The following is an 18,551-nucleotide window of genomic DNA, read 5'->3' as shown; positions in this document are numbered from 1 at the left end:
GACTGTAAGCACTGGTATGACAGGACAGGGCCTGTATTTACAAAGATTCTCTGATTAGAAGTCCCAACTGTCCTAAAATCCACAGACTGTATATTCAAACCTGTTTTTAGGCTGAGGTGCACAACAAGCACTTCATAAACTTTTGAATCCAAAGAAATTATCCTGATCTCTGTTAACAGTCCAGTGTTGTCTGATATCATTATATTATATGAAAAAAGAATGATGTCTTAAAGTGTAAATACAAAGTGGTAAATGTATATGTTGCTGCAGATCATAGAAACCTTTCATGGTGGAGGAATATGATTACTGCCTGCCTTGTGCAGATGTGTTGTTTTACTAGGTCTGATCTATTTTAAAACTTGGGTACTGTATTTAAGCACAGATATTGCCACTAGTCTGTGCGAGTACAAAATTGTTTTTACCATATTGTAATATTACTTATTTACTGTAATGTACAAATGTGTTCAGTGTTTGAGAGCTGTGTTGTTTTTGTGAGCTCACCAAACCAAATCCCCTTCGACTGAGTTGAAATGACAATAAAGAATTGAATCTTGAATCTTCTGAAACAACTATAAGTTTGTAAAAATAAAAGGGAACATGCAGGTGTATTGACATATTCACTGCACAATTGAAGTCAATGAAAAGTAATTTACTTAATAATGACAATGATTTTACACTCACAATCCGCCACACAGTGTGCCATATACAGTAGGTTCTTACATAACCGTTATTGGCTTGAAATGCTCCAGAGCCAGGGGCCTCATTTATAAAGCGTACGTACGTATAGATTTGATCTTTGGTCTTTGACGTGGAAAAGTGCTTAGAGCCACGTCGTTGACTGCTTTCGTTTTATTTTCACATTCTTCGTTCAGTGATTGTATATTACATTTAGCTGTATCTTTAGTTCGTTGCTATGGTGGTTGCTATTGATGCTGCTATAGCTGAAACCACGTAGCTTGCATGACGTACTTCCGCCTGAAAGTATTTTATGAACAGACACTTTTTAAATGATAAATTCAACATTTGTCAACAATTTGATAACTCAATACGATATGTTCATTTTAAGGTTATCACTTTTAACAATTTCTCCTTCGATTCTGAGAAATATTTTTTTGTAGCAGAAGGTTACGGAAGTGCATTCTGTTGTGGGCGGGGTTTGCGAGTTCTCATGTTTTAGCTAAAATATCTTAAATAAACCAACATATTTACATTTTCTTAACTTAGATAATTTAGATACAGTGTAATTAATAGTTTGGCTGAACTAGATATTTGATATATCCACTAGATATATCTTTTTAAAACCCTAATTTACAACCCTAATTTGCAAACCAGAAAACAGACACCAGGGTCTGTCTCACTGATTTCTCATTGAGTCCACAGTGGTCCTCAGTAACGGCCCTCAACCGCAGCTGCTGTAGCAATGCTGTTTGGACTGACATATGTGCTAAACCTCGAGTATCCAAAAGAACGTCTCGGTTACGTATGTAACCCTCGTTCCCTGAAGGAGGGAACGGAGACGTACGTCAGTAGTGACCGACGAATTGGGATATCGCTTAGAGAGCCCTATCATCTTCGTGTAAACTAAAACAAGCCAATGGAATTGGCGTGCGATATTTGCATAATGCGCACCGCCCCCGACAGGTGTATATAAATAGGAAGCGGATGCAATCGCACTCTGTTTTTCGCTGAGGAGACAACTGGTGTCCGCACTACAGCGAGGGTACAGAAACTGTGGCGACGGGACGTACGTCTCCGTTCCCTCCTTCAGGGAACGAGGGTTACATACGTAACCGAGACGTTCCCTTTCAGTCGGTCACGTTCGACGTACGTCAGTAGTGACCGACGAATTGGGATCCCAACTAAAGCGCCACAGTTACGAAACCCCTTCCAGTGCCCAGCGCAAGCTCAGCCGCCCATAGCACCGGCTGACGGTGAAGGGGGCGCGCTTACACCGAGAGAGTCTACTGCTGTCTAACCACTACCCACTAGTAAACTAGACTACACTGGGGAAGCGAACCCGTGAGGGACGCTGCGGAGACCACTACCTACCCAATGGGGGAGGAGTTTACGTGGGAATACACATATGGACTGGCCCGGGGGGCAGTACGCATATGGAGTCCCTGGGATGGCTCCACCTGGTTAGGGGGAGACTCATCTGACAGGTGACAGCAGAGCTGGCTCTGCTAAGGGAAAGACACGGACTCGGCCCGTAGGGAGTTTTAAACCGTGGAAATTACACATATGGGACCGCTCACGTAGAGGGGTCACGACATATGGGCCCCAGCCAACAGACAGCGTCAGCGACGGATGTAGGCCTGGCATCAGACACTCCGCAATGTCCGAGCCGAAGGGGGAGGCGGAGGAACTCGACAGGGTTCGCCAAGCGGGGAACTCGACTGGAGTGAAGTATGCACGTATCCGGCCAGTGGCGGGAATGGCATTGCAAGCCGACACTTAGAGCAGGTACAACACGTCTACCGACTAGTGGATGCGAGTATACGTGAAGATACTGGCTCTACACGTAGGCTATAAAACCTAGCGAACGTGTTAGGTGTCGCCCAGCCCGCAGCTCTACAAATATCTGTCAGCGAGGCGCCATGAGCCAGCGCCCAGGAAGAGGCCACCCCTCTGGTGGAGTGGGCTCACAACCCGAGCGGGCAAGGCACGCCCTGGGATTCATACGCCAAGGCGATGGCATCCACTATCCAGTGGGCCATCCTCTGCTTGGAGACAGCCTTTCCCTTCTGCTGGCCTCCGTAACAGATGAAGAGCTGATCTGAGGTCCTGAAGCTTCGCGTTCTATCCACGTAAACGCGCAGAGCGCGGACGGGACAGAGCAAAGCTAGGGCTGGGTCTGCCTCCTCCGAGGGCAGCGCTTGCAGGTTCACTACCTGATCTCTGAAGGGAGTGGTAGGAACCTTGGGCACGTATCCAGGCCGGGGTCTCAGGATGACGTGAGAAACACCGGGCCCGAATTCTAGGCACGTTTCGTCGACCGAAAATGCATGCAGATCCCCTACCCTCTTCAGGGAAGCCAATGCAACCAGAAGAACCGTCTTAAGAGACATTAGTTTCAGATCGACTGATTGCAAAGGCTCAAAGGGATGACCCTGGAGAGCTGTGAGAACCAGGGTCAAATCCCAAGAGGGTACGGAGGAAGGGCGAGGAGGATTTAATCTCCTCGCTCCCCTCAGGAATCTGACGATCAGATCGTGTTTCCCCAGGGACTTACCCTCAACTGCGTGGTGATGTGCGGCGATAGCGGCAACATACACCTTCAGGGTGGAGGGAGACAGCCTTCGCTCCAACCCTTCTTGCAGGAAGGAAAGCACGGATCCGACCGAACATGATCGGGGGTCCTCTCGGCGAGAGGCGCACCATTCGACGAACAGGCTTCCACTTCAACGCATAGAGACTCCTAGTGGAAGGAGCTCTAGCGGAAGTGATGGTGTCTACGACCGCTTGCGGGAGATCACTCAGAACCTCCGCATCCCGTCCAGGGACCACACGTGGAGGTTCCATAGATCGGGACGCGGGTGCCACAGGGTGCCCCGTCTCTGAGTCAGGAGGTCCTTCCTCAGAGGAATCGGCCAGGGAGGGGCTGTCGCGAGGAGAATGAGGTCTGAGAACCAGGTCCGAGTGGGCCAATACGGAGCCACTAACAGAACCTGCTCCCCGTCCTCCCTGACCTTGCACAGGAGCTGTGCGAGAAGGCTCACTGGGGGAAACGCATATTTGCGCAGACCCAGGGCCAGCTGTGTGCCAGGGCATCCGTGCCGAGCGTGCCGCCGGTCAGGGAATAAAACCACTGGCAGTGGGCAGTTTCCGGGGAGGCAAACAGGTCTACCTGGGCCTCGCCGAAATGCTGCCAAATCAGCTGGACCGCCTGAGGGTGGAGCCGCCACTCGCCCGCAAGTGGAGGCTGCCGTGACAGCTCGTCGGCTGCACGGTTGAGCACACCTGGGACATGAGTGGCCCGAAGGGACCTCAGATACTTCTGACTCCACAACAAGAGATGGCGGGCGAGTTGCGACATGCGACGGGAGCGTAGACCACCCTGATGGTTGATGTACGCAACGGCCGCAGTGCTGTCTGAGCGGACTAGAACGTGCTTGCCTGACAACAGCTTCTTGAAGCGGGCCAGCGCAAGACGAACCGCTAGCAACTCGAGGCAATTGATATGCCAATGCAGCTGAGGCCCCGTCCAAAGACCTGCCACTGCATGCCCGTTGTACGTGGCCCCCCATCCCGTGGCAGAGGCATCTGTGGAGACCACAGCGTGCCTGGACACTTGTTCGAGGGGTACTCCGGCCCGCAGGAACGAAGGGTCCGACCACCGGACAAGGGTGCGACGGCAGCTCGGTGTCACGGGGACACGGAGCGTGCCGCACTGCCACGCCCATCTCGGGACCCGGCCGCGGAGCCAGTGTTGAAGCGGTCTCATATGAAGCAATCCGAGCGGCGTGACCGCGGCTGCAGATGCCATATGCCCCAGGAGCCTCTGAAAATCTTTCAGTGGAACCGCTGTCCTGCGCTTGAGCGAACTCAGGCAGTTCAACACCGACTGGACACGCGCCTCGGTGAGACGCGCAGTCCGTGCAACCGAGTCTAGCTCGAGACCGAGATAAGAGATCCTCTGCCCGGGGGCGAGTTTGCTCTTGTCCCAGTTGACCCGAAGACCCAACCGGCTGAGGTGAGCTAAAACCATGTCCCTGTGTTCGCACAACTGCTCTCGCGAGCTGGCCAGGATCAGCCAGTCGTCGAGATAGTTGAGAATACGAACGCCCTGTTCCTTGAGGGGAACAATGGCCGCCTCCGCAACCTTCGTAAAGACGCGGGGTGACAGGGCCAGCCCGAAGGGTAGGACCTTGTACTGATATGCCCGACCCTCGAACGCAAACCGGAGGAAGGGTCTGTGTCGAGGTAGAATCGAGACATGAAAGTACGCGTCCTTCAGGTCTATTGCTGCAAACCAATCCCGGGGACGGACGCATTCGAAAATGCGTTTCTGCGCGAGCATCTTGAACGGCATCTTGTGAAGATACCGGTTCAGGACGCGCAGATCCAGGATTGGCCGTAGCCCACCGCCCTTTTTTGGTACAATGAAGTAGGGGCTGTAAAACCCCGACTTCATATCGGCTGGAGGGACCGGCTCGATTGCATCCTTCGCCAGGAGGACAGCAATCTCCGCCCGGAGAACAGGGGCACTGTCCAACGACACCTGAGTGAAGTGGACACCCCTGAAGACCGGGGGACGCCGGGCGAACTGAATCGCATAGCCGAGTCTGATAGTGCGAATGAGCCAGCGGGACGGGCTGGGAAGCGTGCTCCACGCCTCCAGACTCCGAACCAACGGGACCAAAGGCACCACAGACGCACCGGGGGTGGGGCAGCAAGGCAGAGAGGGACCCGACTCGGGCGGCTTGGAAGCGGCCGCGAGTGGGGTCGGACTCTGCGAGGCAGCAGTGTGCATGGGAGACGGCGCACGGGACGCGGTCTGCGCCATCACACTGCCGCCTGCTGGCGAATGGGGAGGGTGCTGCCAGCGGCGAGGCGGGGCCTGGCACACTGGCAGACACACCTTGTTGTGACCTGGAGTTTGAGGAAACTGCTCTTTTTGTGGCAAAGTGGGTACCGCTGGACTCCGGAGAGCCAGCGGCGGTAGATAGACAGACGCCACAAAATCCCCCCGGCCCTCCTCCGGGGGTGGGAGAGCAGATGGAATACTCTCCCGAAGGGCAGGAACCTTCCGCTCCAGGTCGCCCGTCTCAGGGCCGAGTTTTCCCCGACCGCTTGCCACCTGGCTTGGCAGAGACGGGCTGGGCACCACGTCCGCGACCGGCACCCTGCTGTTTGGCTGGTGTAGGCTGCTGCTTTGCCGACTTAGCAGGGGCGGAGGAAGACGCAGGCGGGCGCCCTCGGCGACGAGCGGGCTGAGGCTGAGCCACGGGCGGCTGGGTGGAGGCAGCAGCGGACCGCCGTGGCGTGGCATGTCTGATAGCCTCAGCCTGCTTCTGTGCAGCGGAGAACTGTTGGGCACAGCTCTCCACCGCGTCGCCGAAAAGGCCGACCGGAGACACGGGGGAATCCAGGAACCGATGTTTGTCGGTCTCCCTCATGTCTGCCAAGGTCAGCCAGAGGTGGCGTTGCTGGACTACCAGAGTAGACATCGCCTGGCCAACAGAACGCGCTGTCACCTTCGTTGCCCGGAGGGCAAGGTCAGTGGCAGCGCGCAGCTCCCCAAGCAGCTGTTGGTCAGGACCTTCCTGGGGCACCTGCGACAGCGCTTTTGCCTGATAGACCTGCAAAAGGGCCATCGCGTGCAGGGCAGAGGCAGCCTGCCCACAGGCACTGTAAGCTTTCTCAGTCAGACCGGCTGAGAATTCACAGGCCTGGGACGGGAGACGCGGCTCACCGCGCCCGCCAGCGGCCGTTGGACACAACTGCATCGCAACAGACCGCTCGACTGGCGGGAGCTTCGCGTATCCCCTGGCTTCCCCGCCGTCCAGGGAGGTGAAGGCGGACGAGGGACCAGGCCCTGTACGAGCCCCATACGGAGCTCGCCAAGACCTGGTCACCTCATCGTGTACTTCCGGGAAGAAAGGCATTGGGGCGGGACGCTGGATTTGACCAGCGCGACCCCCCCCCAAGTACCAATCGTCCAACCGAGATGGGCCGGGACAGGGTGGAGGGTTCCACTCAAGCCCGACGCACAAGGCGGCCCGGGAGAGCACAGCCGTGAGCTCGGGATCCGATTCGGGCAACACTACCGTCCCGGGCGGCAGCGCGTCCGGATCTTCCCCCGAGGACTCAGGCTCACCTTCCGATGCAGCGGTCGACATCCGATCCGCCGCCAGCACACCAAAGGTAACGGCTGGACAGTCCGTAGAGGGCCCAGCGGAAACCAACGGTGGCACGATGGGTTGCGGTGCTGATGAGGCGGCAGGGGCCCGAGGAGCGTTTCCGCTCGGCGGGAAAGCCCTGACCGGAATCCTCAGGTCGCCCTCTCTATACAGCGCCGTACCGTCATTCCGGTTCCCGGGGCCGGAAAGAACGGTCGTACGCGGCATAGGAGAGGGGACCCCCGCTTCCTGAGACTTCAGGAAGGAGAGCCTCGACCTCAGCACCGCGATGGTCATGTTCCCGCAATGGGAACATGAACCATCCACAAAAGCTGCTTCAGCGTGCAGAATGCCCAAACACGAGATGCAACGATTGTGCCCATCAGCAGGGACCAGGGAACGACCGCATCCATTAACGCACAGACGAAATGACATACTGTCAGGGTTCGTCTGTAAAGCTCTTTTAGAAGGGGAAGTCAACTCACTCGTGCTGAAGCACCCAGGGAGCGACGCGATGTGTCAGGTACACCACTCCCTGACACACCGAGGAACCGGCCCAAATCGCTACTTGCACATACTCTTTGTGTTGCTGTGAAAACAGCAGTTTTAGAGCTTATAGCTCAGCTCCTCGGACACTCGCGACCTCGCTGAACGTGCCCTCTTCACCAGCACTAAAAGCTCGCTGTGATCCTCTTCTGAGGCAATGTTTTAGAATAAATAACAAACGAAGAAAAGAGTCTTCTAAATAGGACACCAGTGAATGGCTCCGAAGCGAAAGACAGAGTGCGATTGCATCCGCTTCCTATTTATATACACCTGTCGGGGGCGGTGCGCATTATGCAAATATCGCACGCCAATTCCATTGGCTTGTTTTAGTTTACACGAAGATGATAGGGCTCTCTAAGCGATATCCCAATTCGTCGGTCACTACTGACGTACGTCGAACGTGACCGACTGAAAGGGAACTGAAATTCACTTTTGAGGTTTTTCAGAAAGTTTTAATGGAACTTGACACAAAAAAATGACCCCCAAAATATGTCGCCTCCGCACTCTGCTGCATAGTCAGTGACTGACTGACAGCCTCCATTTCAGTGCTTTGATGAACACAGGATGGCAGAAATTCTTTCACCCCAGTCTCCACTACATCGTATTAGTAGTTCAGTAGTTGTTTGTTGTTTACTGGATGTGGCAATATCTATGTTTTGTATTTGATTTACATTTATTTCTTCTGCCAAAAATGTTAATTCCTGAGAGAAGCAGACCAATTGTTTTTAGGTATTTGTTCTTATTTCTTATTCTTGTTCTTATTGTTCTTATTTGTTCTTATATAATATATTCACATTTTAATACTGCTATGAATTCAACTTGAAATGAACTGATCACTTGATCTTTCTCAGAATTACATTTGTATTTGTAAAACAATGTTTGTTTTGCCAAAAAAGTCTAATCTTAAAAACAGTGATTTTCATACAAGATTTAATAAATCTTTAAAAGAACGTTTGATCTGACTCATTTAAAATATATATATATATTTTGAGAGAATTTAAATTTTTTAGACTGTCAATTGTGAAGCCTTTTATATTACTTGCAATGAATACATATTTCAGATTGAAGAAAATTCAATTTAGATCAAGTCTCTTAAAACCCTTTTTTTTTATTTAAGCCAATTTAAAATATTGATTTACACCAAATTCAGAAAAGAGTTAAAATTAGTTTGAACTGAATGGTTTCTGAACATTAGGTCAATGTCAAATCTTTATTGTGAATGGTTACTTCAATTTTATTAAGTTAATCCAATGTTTCGCTTTTACAGTGTAGAGAAGGCAGATCGTGACACTGACACGCTTCCTCTAGTGGACCAGTGTGTGTATTATTATTGGTGTGATCGAGGCTATTAGACAGGTGGCGCTGTCTAAAGTAAAATTTTTGCTGAGCAAAGTGAATAACAAAACAGTGAGCTTAGTGCAAAAGTGGTTTGGACTTAATACACACAGCCCTCGTGATATTATTTTTCATCACCAATGGGAAGGAGGGTTGGGGAACCAAACGTGATATGGATTTATATTGACAAAAATCAGGATTTCAGTAAATGAGCCTTACATTGTTTTATGCCACTGTAAGACAGATCTGGCTGAGAGTTTCTTGGTTCTTGGTACTTTGAGATTTTAATCCCGTCTGAATCTGCCATGTCTGTGTTTTTCTTACACAACCTCTGTAAAAATTCCAGAGCAAATTACCTACTGTTTTTCAGCAAACTCAGCGGTCCTTTGAGAAAATCTAAGCCCATCTGAATGCGAATGTCTGTGATTGCCGATATTGTATTATACTAACGCTTCACCTCATGAGCTTTTTGACCTACATGAGCTACCGTATGCTCACCAATCTTCCGTAGACTTTCATTTCATTTCAATATGGATAGTATCCAATGAAATAAATGATAAAACTAACAAATAGAGCCAAATCATGAAAATTGTAAAGGTGGCCCAATTTTTTATTTCAGCGTGAAATAAGAAAGATACTAGATTTCGCTGCTCACATAAACTCGTGAAGTTTACTTAAATAGGGTTTTAATAATAATTAAAATGATCAATAAATAGTGAATTAAAAGATATATATGCCATAAATTATGCATGTAAATACAGCACGTGAGCTTCTGTAACGCTCTCTATCTAGAGAATCGCTATCTAGAATCACACACACCCGTCCGAGTCGGTACATGAAATGACAGACATCAAGTGATAAGAATTGTAACTCAAACATTGTTTAGAAAACTAGTCCCGTCCAAATAGAGCTAAAGTTCAATGCAAAACGAGATAATTGCTTTTAAAGAATTCTCTGTTTAAGGACTACAACAAACAGCTGGTAGGGACTACAATATGCTTCTTCCTGGATTGGTGACATCACTAACCCTAAAATTTACATAAACCCCGCCCCCGAGAACACACAACAAAGGGGGTGAGGCCATGTTGGGCTACTTTAGAGAAGAGGAAGAGTTGTTGTATCAGAGTGTTTTACATCATTTTACACCGGACTGGTTCACAAACGAGGCTCAAATTAACGCTGGATTTGCACAAAAGGTTAACATGACGGCACATGCTAGATGATGAGTTAAATCAACTCCACAGCAACTACATAAATTTATCCACTAACCATTCAGAAACGTCCAGTTTCATTCTAAAACAGTGGTTCCCAAACCTGTCCTGAAGGACCCCCAGCATTGCACATTTTGTATGTCACCCTGATCTGACACACCTACTTCAGGTCTTGCAGTCTCTACTTATAAGCTGATGAGTTGAATCAGGTGTGTTAGATGAGAGAGACATCCAAAATGTGCAGTGATTGGGGTCCTCCAGGACAGGTTTGGGAACCACTGTTCTAAAAGTTGGAACTTCTTCCTGAGTCTCTCCATCAGTGTCGACTCCGGTTTGAACAATGTAAGGCTGAACACCGTTACTGACAATCCTCATTTTGGCTGTGTGAGATTCTCCAATTTTGTTGTTGTTGAGCTGTTAAAGCTCCGCCCTCTTCTGGAAAGGGGGCGGGAGCAGCAGCTCATTTGCATTTAAAGGGACACATACAAAAACGGAGTGTTTTTGCTCACACCCAAATAGGGGCAAATTTGACAAGCTATAATAAATGATCTGAGGGGTATTTTGAGCTGACACTTCACAGACACATTCTGGAGACACCAGAGACTTATATTACATCTTGTGAAAAGGGCATTATAGGTCCAGCCTATAACCAGCTGTTCGAGTGGTTAAGTCCAAATTTTCCATTGATAGCTATGCAACTACAACTTTGACTCTTCAAAAAGTTCATAAAGAAATCATAAAAGAAATTCATATGCTGTTTAGTCAAAATTTTCTGAAGAGACTTGATCGCTCTATATGATGAACAGGTTTAATTTATGCTTTTATTCACATATAAACATTGCGTATGTGCTTGACGTGTGAGAACAATGTACAGTAAGACTGTTTGTGCTGCGCAGGTGTATCAGCATCTGGATCAGCCCATCTCTGAATGTGTTTAAGCAAGGCTTGGATCACTTCCCAGCGGAGGTCACGCTGCTCACGGGAATCGCACGCATCCATGAGGTATTTTAAGCTGGGCTGGGACAATACATGCATCACGAATCAAGAAATTCTCTGATATTTTCCATGTATCGTGATTCTCTCTCAAATTGATTCTGATCTTAGTTTTCAACAGTAGATGGCACTGTGCTTTAGAAACAGTCGTACTCTACTTCCTTCAGATTCCTTCCACACACCACTAGAACCTTCTATAAAATAATCATTCATAAAGTTTGAAAAGGTTGAAGTGAATTACGAGGGTGTTTGCAGTGAGCTGTTTACATTAGTCTTGTGTCATAAAATCTTTCTGAGGTGAAAGTACATTCTCAGACTGTTTGCGATGCATTCAGAATTGATCCACGAATCGCAATGCATCAATATATTCTCCCAGCCCTAATTTTAAGCTGTCATTTATGTTCACATCACTTAATATACTTTGGATTAATTTGTCTCCTCCAGGAAATGAATAATGTGATCTCGGCCACAGAGTACTACAAAGAAGTCTTGAAGCAGGACAACACACATGTGGAGGCCATTGCCTGTATTGGCAGCAATCATTTTTACACAGACCAGCCGGAGATCGCCCTGCGCTTTTACAGGTGGGATTGCTTTATTCTTTTCCTCTTAATTTTACTTGTTGCATGCATGTAACCAGCAAAAACGAGATTAGATTTTTTTTGCCATCTGATTTGAGTCATGTGATCACCTGATTTGATAACCATCCTCACACTCAGCATCTGATCAGGGCTGGGTATCAATACAGATGTCTTGATTCTATTCAATGAATAATTTTCACTGGCTCCACCACAATAAAAAATTATAAATCAGTAAAATAGTTATTGTTTTTGTTGTTTTTGATGACAACACAAGCACCATTTATCCACTCGGATCAAACGGCAAAAGTCATGGATAAAGACTTCTGGCTAAGCTGTATTTTTTAAAAATTCTTACAAAGTACACACTTGAAAACTGTTCTCAAGTACAGTAATGAAGTACAAATACTTTATTTTCCACCACTGAATACAGTTTTGATATTTTGTCAACCACTAATGATACTTCTGTGAGCTTCATGCTTTTAAAAACCTTATAAGTGGGTAAACTTTGAAGAGCGTGAACACTAAACATAATCAGTTGTGTTTAAATTCAGTGTATGAGAAATATTAATAGTGATGCATTTTGGTGCAATACTGTGAAGTGTATGATAATGTAAATAATTAGTATATTTTTGTATTTTTATGAGATATGTTGATAGAGTAATGGGCCAACTTAACCAAAGGATTAATCAACTAATTAGAAAATTATTGATAGATTTTTTTTTTTTTTTTTTTTTGATAAAAAGAATTGATATTAAGAAGAGTAATTGTTAGGAGCATCCCTTTAGTGAAGGTAAACACATGGGACACATACGTGAAAGACGGGATCTGTGCATCATGACTGGTGTTTGGTTTCTGTTGGGGTTCAGATGGGGGTGTTCAACTGTCAGCTGTACAACAATCTGGGCCTGTGCTGCTTCTACGCCCAGCAGTATGACATGACCCTGTCGTCCTTCGAGCGAGCATTAGCCCTGGTGTCCAGTGACGAGGAACAGGCTGATGTCTGGTATAATCTGGGACATGTTGCAGTGGTGAGCAGACACTCTGTGTCCAATGTCACACGTTTAGGTCAACTGTATTAGTCTGTAGACGAGGAAGAGCCCCAGAAACAATCACTGTCCCGCACTGGTGGAACAAACTTCTAACTCGAATATCACTCAGCAGTTCTGACTTACTCTGACATGTGATTTAGAGACTTTGTGATTTATACCAAGTCAGGAGTTTGATTCAGACTGATTTCACTTGATGAAGATTTTTTGCAAACCAAACATTTAATGGAGCATGAAAAGACAGATATACTTCTACAAACAAACACAGTATAATGACTTTTTTGTTCCTCTTTTTCTATAGATTATCTGAGATTTGTGTATATCAGCTGGTTTAGAAATGTGTGTTTGTAATAAAATTGCATATTGATTGAGAGGGTAAAGTATTAAAGTATTAAATGTTGCCATTGTGCCCAAAGCAGAAACACTGGTTACACTTTAATTTAAGGTGACGTACACTCTTAGAAGAAAAGGTTCTATATAGAACCAAAAAAGGTTCTATCAGGCGCTACGTATATGGAACCCCTAAAAGGTTCTATATAGAACCCTTTTTAAGGGTTCGATCAAAAGAACCCTTTAGGGTTCTTTATTGCCAGAAAAAAAAGGTTCTATATAGAACCTTTTAGGGGTTCATTTTATTGATTTAGTTTTTAATTTATTTTAATTAAATTTTATGAATTAACCTGCTTATATAGTTACTTTATCACTAGAAAAACTTAAATGCCCATAGGCATAACACATCAACATAATATGTAATCATTTGAGACATTTTTATTAGCATTTACAATGACACAAGCAACATAAAACACACTGCAATTCATAGAGCAATAGTTAGAAGAGTTAACATAAATAAATGTTTCTTAAAAATGAACTAAAAGACTAGCTAGTAGAATTGTTTTTAAATTCATAAGCGTTAAATGATAATTTAACATTCAGATAAGCATTTAAACAATAAAAACAAATGACCCATAGTAAATTCAGTACTGAGAAGGGCTAAATAGTGCTGAATGAAAGAAACTGGCTTTTGGATGCTCCATATTGAACAAAAAGTAGACAGCCAACAGATACTTTTGACATCCTGTGTTTTCAATCAGGTTCACGTCCATTTTGATGCAGACTCTCTTTGCGTCCAGGGGGCTTGACATCCTAAGATGGAGATGCAAGTCAGAAAAACATTTATTAGACTTATGGAGTGTACAGTACAACAGAAAACAAAGGAATCTCTCACAATTACATCTTAAAACTTACGTGAATCATAGAGGAGTGAGTTATTTTCATCTTATTGAAGTAATGCTGCACTCCAGAGTCCATCCCTGCAGTAAGAGTGCAAACAGAAATATTAATTTATTATTATTAATTATTGCATTAAACATGGAAAATAGAAAAACAAATATAAGCCACTTCATAAGTTTCCCAAAGTTGGTACTGTGAGTAAAAATGTACTTTTTTGTGTCATTGGTTTGCAGTTGAAGGTCTTTTCTTCATCTTCATTTCATAATGCATCTTCAAGAACCAAATACAGTGTTTAGCATAAATTAGGCCTTCAATTAATTCAGAAAAAAGTTTGCTATAACTGCAAACACCAAATACTCACAGCTATATCCACAGAAGAAACATCTTCATCACCTCCTCTCTTTGTTCTTCGGGGTTTCTCTTGCGGTCTGGCTGTGATCACGTGATTTGACTGCTCCTGAAACATCGTTTTAAGCGTTTTCTAGGTCCAATAGACCAATTTGGTGTTTGCAAACAGCGATGACGTTTTTTATGGGCGGAGCCTACCTGGTTGCAGAAAATGGCAGTTGAGCAATAGCAGTCTATGGAACGTCTCGGTTACAAAGGTAACCCTCGTTCCCTGAAGGAGGGAACGGAGACGTACGTCGGACAGACCGACGAATAGGCATCTCGCTAGAGAGGCCAATCTACTTCGAGTGTAACTAAAACGAGCCAATGCACATTGGCATGCAATCATATGCATCAGCTGCTCGCCTCGCAGCGTGGGTATATAATGAGCAGCAGGTGCGTTGCATCTTCAGGTTTTCGCTGAGGAGCCGAACCGGATAGGCAGCAGCATCAGCGGGTACAGCGACTGTGGCGACGGGACGTACGTCTCCGTTCCCTCCTTCAGGGAACGAGGGTTACCTTTGTAACCGAGACGTTCCCATTCAGTCGGTCACGTTCAACGTACGTCGGACAGACCGACGAATAGGAATCCCTACCAAAGCGCCACAGGAGCTGCCCCCTTCCAGCGCTCTGTTGTAAGCCACCTGAACCCCCTTGCCTGAGGATGGTGGGACAGGGCTAACACAGAGAGAGTTGATCACTGCTGTTCCCCAAAACCCATTCAGTGAGACTATTGGATAACGCTGGGAAAGCGTACCCTTTCGCTGGGAAAGGAACGCTGCGGAAGCCACATCCTTCCCCGAAGGAGTTATGTGGAGAAGTACATATGGACTAACCCTGTAGGGCTGTGCTACATATGGAAGAGCTGGGGTGACTCCAACCCGATGAAGGGTAGGTTCTCCCAGAGGGAAAGACACGGGCTTCGTTTAGGAGCAACCGTGGAACCAACCATATGGGATCCCCGTAGGGTCACACATATGGAACCCAGCCTAAACCCGGTTCTCAAGGATACAACGGAGTATAGGCCTGGCGCCAGACGCTCCGCCACGTCGGCTGCCGAAGGGATATCGGAGGACTCGACAGGGTCTGCCTTGTAGGGACTCTCTGGAGAAAAGAAGCGCATGTAGCGCAGCAAGCCGACACTAAGCCGGGGCCTCTCCGTGCCTCTGACCTGTGGCGAGAACACGGGAGGAGACCAGCTCGACACGAAGGCTATAGTATCTAGCGAACGTGTAGGTGTCGCCCAGCCCGCAGCTCTACAAATGTCTGTCAGCGAGGCGCCACGAGCCAGCGCCCAGGAGGATGCGACACCTCTCGTGGAGTGAGCATGCAACCTGAGCGGGCAGGGCACGCCCTGAGCTTGGTAAGCCAGGGCGATGGCATCCACTATCCAGTGGGCCATCCTCTGCTTGGAGACAGCCTTTCCCTTCTGCTGGCCTCCATAACAGACAAAGAGCTGGTCTGAGGTCCTGAGGCTTTGGGTTCTGTCTATGTGCTGTCGCAAAGCGCGAACTGGACAGAGCAAAGCCAGGGCTGGGTCTGCCTCCTCCGAGGGCAGCGCTTGCAGGCTCACCACCTGGTCCCTGAAGGGAGTGGTAGGAACCTTGGGCACATAGCCAGGCCGGGGTCTTAGTACCATGTGGCTATCACCCGGCCCGAACTCCAGGCACGATACGTCGACCGAAAATGACTGCAGGTCCCCTACCCTCTTGATGGAGGCCAATGCAACCAGCAGCAAAGTCTTCATAGACAGAATCTTTAAGTCTGCCGATTGCAAAGGCTCAAAGGGAGCAATCTGAAGTGCTCTTAGCACCAGAGTGAGGTCCCAAGAGGGTATGGAGGGGGGACAAGGAGGATTTAACCGTCTCGCCCCCCTAAGGAACCTGACGACCAGGTCGTGCTGACCAACAGATTTGCCATCTATGTGGTCGTGGTAAGCGGAGATAGCAGCAGTATGGACTTTGAGGGTGGAGGGGGACAGCCTACGCTCCAACCCTTGCTGCAAGAAGGAAAGCACGACTCCGATCGAGCATCCTCGGGGGTCTTCTCGGCGAGAAGAGCACCACTCGACGAACAGGTTCCACTTCGAGGCGTAAGCACGTCTCGTAGACAGTGCAAGTGCCGAAGTGATGGTGTTAAGTACCTCAGGGGGTAAGTCACCTAGAACCTCCGCGTCCCGTCCAGGGACCAGACATGGAGTTTCCAGAGGTCTGGATGCGGGTGCCAAAGAGTGCCCCGTCTCTGAGAAGAAGGTCCTTCCTCAGAGGAATGGGCCAGGAGGGCTGTCGCAAGGAGTGAAAGTTCTGGGAACCAGGTCTGGTCGGGCCAATAGGGCGCAACTAAGAGGACCTGCTCCTCGTCCTCCCTGACTTTGCACAGGGTCTGTGCAAGTAGGCTCACTGGGGGAAATGCATATTCGCGGAGGCCCCGGGGCCAGCTGAGTGCCAGTGCGTCTGTCCCGAGTGTTCCCTCGGACGGGGTAAAACAACTGGCAGTGGGAGGTTTCCGGTGAGGCAAACAGGTCTACCTGAGCCTCTCCAAACTCTCTCCAGATCAGCTGGACCACCTGGGGGTGGAGTCGTCACTCTCCTGGCAGCTCAGCTCATGATAGCTCGTCGGCCACATGGCTGAGCACACCAGGGACAAGAATGGCATGAAGCGACCTCAGACGCTTCTGACTCCAGAGGAGGAGATGGCGGGCGAGTTGCGACATGCGACGGGAGCGTAGACCACCTTGATGGTTGATGTACGCAACGGTCGCAGTGTTGTCCGTACGGACCAGTACATGCTTGCCCCGTAGCGGCCCTTTGAGGTGGCTCAGAGCAAGATGTACTGCTAGCAACTCGAGGCAATTGATGTGCCAATGCAGATGGGGTCCCGTCCAAACCCCTGACACTGCATGCCCGTTGTACGTGGCACCCCAGCCTGTGGCAGGAGCATCTGTGAATACCACAGCATGCCGGGACACTTGTTCTAGGGGCACTCCTGCCCGGAGAAACAAAGGGTCCGACCACGGACTGAAGGCTTGGCGGCACTCCTGAGTGATTAGCACCCGGAACGTGCCGCGTTGCCACGCCCATCTCGGGACTCGGCCGTGAAGCCAGTGTTGAAGCAGTCTCATATGAAGCAGACCAAGCGGGGTTACTGCCGCCGCGGCCGCCATATGCCCCAGGAGCCTCTGAAAGAATTTCAGTGGGACCGCTGTCCTGCCATTGAACGTATTCAGGCAGTTCAACACCGACTGAGCACGTTCCTCTGTGAGGCGTGCTATCTGTTCGACCGAATCCAGCTCCATACCGAGAAAAGAGATCCTCTGCACAGGAGAGAGTTTGCTCTTTTCCCAGTTGACCTGAAGACCCAACTGGCTGAGGTGTCTGAGCACCAAATCCTTGTGTTCGCACAACTAACCCCGGGACTGTGCTAGAATGAGCCAGTCGTCGAGGTAGTTGAGAATGCGAACACCCTGTTCTCTCATGGGAACAAGGGCTCCCCCTACGACTTTCGTAAAGACGCGGGGAGACAGGGCCAGCCCGAAGGGTAGGACTCTGTACTGATATGCTCGACCCATTTTGAACGGTAGCTTGTACAGGCTCCGATTCAAAACTCGCAGGTCCAAGATCGGTCGTAACCCACCGCTCTTTTTGGGTACAATGAAGTAGGGACTGTAGAACCCTGACCTCATATCGGCTGGAGGGGCCGGCTCCATCGCGTCCTCCGCCAGTAGGACTGCGATCTCCGCACGCAAGACAGGGGCAACGACATCTTTCACTGTAGTGAAGAGGACGTCCCTGAACTTGGGGGGATGCCGGGCGAACTGAATCGCATAGCCGAGCCTGATGGTCCGAATGAGCCAGCGAGACGGACTGGGGAGCGCTAACCAGGCTCGCAGAGACCGTACAAGCGGGACCAAAGAGACCACCGGCGTACCCGCAGCGGGGCAGCGAGGTGGAACACAGGGACGCGGCTCGGGGGGCTCTCTTTGTGAGGCGGCCCGAAGCGGCGTCACAGTGTGCTAGGCAACACTTACCTGGTTCCACGGATGGACAGAGGGAGCAGTCGAGGCTTTGGCTGCTCGCTGCTGTCCGCTGGCGACAGAAGAGGGGGATGAGAGTGGTGAGGTTTTTCTCCTCCCACTGCTCTCCAAACCCTCTTCAGACCTGGAAATGGAGGAACTGCTCTTTTAATTTTGGGTACCACTGCCTCTTGGGTCAGTGGCGGAACAGAAACAAACCCAATAAAAGGATTTACCACCCGGCCCTCCTCCAGGGGTGGAAGAGCAGCCCCACCCATCTCTGGGTCTCCCGTCTCAGGGGTGATTCTCACCAACCACTTAAACAGCTGCAGAGACGGGAGGCGTCATCTCCCCGCAATGGACACAGC

The 18,551-nt window shown here is 49.0% G+C and overlaps 1 long non-coding RNA gene across 2 annotated transcripts; it reads right to left on the bottom strand.

Annotated features, from left to right (window-relative positions):
* Nucleotides 1-13,426: 13,426 nt before the first annotated feature.
* Nucleotides 13,427-14,282, bottom strand: LOC125247533. 2 transcript variants are annotated; one of them, XR_007180108.1, is made up of 4 exons: nucleotides 14,146-14,282; nucleotides 13,995-14,054; nucleotides 13,800-13,864; nucleotides 13,427-13,697 (listed from the first exon to the last, which is right to left on the bottom strand). It is a non-coding gene; the product is annotated as an uncharacterized LOC125247533 (long non-coding RNA). The 2 variants fall into 2 exon arrangements; XR_007180107.1 differs by lacking the exon at nucleotides 13,995-14,054.
* Between the last annotated feature and the right edge of the window lie 4,269 nt (nucleotides 14,283-18,551).

The sequence above is a fragment of the Megalobrama amblycephala genome, linkage group LG15 (genome assembly GCF_018812025.1).
Source record: "Megalobrama amblycephala isolate DHTTF-2021 linkage group LG15, ASM1881202v1, whole genome shotgun sequence".
Classification (NCBI taxonomy): Eukaryota; Metazoa; Chordata; class Actinopteri; order Cypriniformes; family Xenocyprididae; genus Megalobrama; species Megalobrama amblycephala.
This window is presented reverse-complemented; position numbering and strand designations above follow the sequence as displayed.